The sequence below is a fragment of the Theobroma umbraticum genome, unplaced genomic scaffold (assembly GCF_002168275.2).
Source record: "Theobroma umbraticum cultivar Fairchild unplaced genomic scaffold, ASM216827v3 scaffold_51.0, whole genome shotgun sequence".
NCBI classification, from domain to species: Eukaryota; Viridiplantae; Streptophyta; class Magnoliopsida; order Malvales; family Malvaceae; genus Theobroma; species Theobroma umbraticum.
The window spans coordinates 10062014-10063455 of record NW_018397260.1 but is presented as its reverse complement, the minus strand read 5'-3'; positions in this window follow the sequence as shown (position 1 = coordinate 10063455).

Sequence of the window (1442 nt, the reverse complement as noted above, 5' to 3'; positions counted from 1 at the left end):
TCGCTAAGGTTTTGAGGTCCCCCAAGTTCGACCATATCTTATGCACATTTTACATAAAGGGTCGAAAGAATTAGGTCTTATATTAAGTATCGACACATTAATGGTAACTATTTACACAGTAACTGGCTTAAATCATTGTGACCTTTTGTTTACAATGATTTCTGCAAATAAAGAAATAATGAGCCGTCCACTTTAAGACTTTGTTCTAGTATAATCGACATATATGGTGAATTATTGACTTGCAATGGAACAGGAAAAAAGGCAAAAATTAATTGCAGAAAACAGAGAGAGCCAAAGTCTAGAATTGACAAACCCCTTTTACGGGACTGATAAGAACAGTAGATGCTGGCTGCATGTGCTTGCAGGTTTGCAGTTTCCTCCAGCCTTCTTGAGGCCATCAAGGTCAGAATCCAATCTTTCTAGTCTTTTAGTAAGTTTTTTTTTTTTGGGGGGTGGTGCGCTGCATTTTTCTGAGCCTAACCATACGGCATTAAATATTAGAATTAACAAAGTCTACCAACAAATTGTTTCTTTTAAAGTGTAAATGAAAGGCTGTGCAGCGTAGCCCCACTAGCATGCATGGTCTGAAAATGACCATAATCTTTAGCCAGGCAAAACGCAGAGGAGTGATGAGTCAATGTCTATGCTTTGATGAAGGGGATGATCAGTATACCTAACAAGGAAGTGAAGCTGCTTCCGCAGTGAACAAAGCCCGGTTTGTTTAAGGTGTCAACAATTAACTCATTAATGCTGAATAGGTCAAAAGGATGAGCTTTGGGGGTTTAAAAGATACACAGTAAATGACAATGTCCATAAAAGAAGAGAAGATGTTCACTGGCACCAATTTTCTCCCTCTTTTTTAATGATCACTAAACGATATCTTATCATTTGTCTCTCTATTTTTTATTTTATTTAAAAAAAAAACACTCCTTTTTCTTTTTCAGTGGAAATACGACTCTCCAATTCTACACTGCTAACTACCCAAAGCAAAGAACAAAAGATCAACAAAGACAAAACAAACAAAATCAAAAGATATTGTCCCCCAATTTCAACATTCTCCACCTTTCACCTTTTTGCCCCTTTTTTTTGAGTGTGTTTTTGGTGGATCTAACCGTGTATCTAAACACCTTTAAGTCTTCTGTTTTTGATGGGAGCTAAGTCCCTATAATTCCGTTCTAGCTGATCCCCTCCTTTTCCTAATTAATCCCTGCACAGCCTTGCATTTTCCATTCCAACCCTGGCTCCAAGCGTGTATCACGCCTCATAAATATATGCACATGTATATTAGGCAACATTATCAACACCTAAAAAATGATTAGTCACAGTCACCATCGAATTTCTATGAAATTGACACGCTTTGATGGTCCATAAATCTACAAAATCTCAACACTATAGTTTATCATTTTGTTATGACTTGTCTCAACAAGATTAGGAAAAAATGA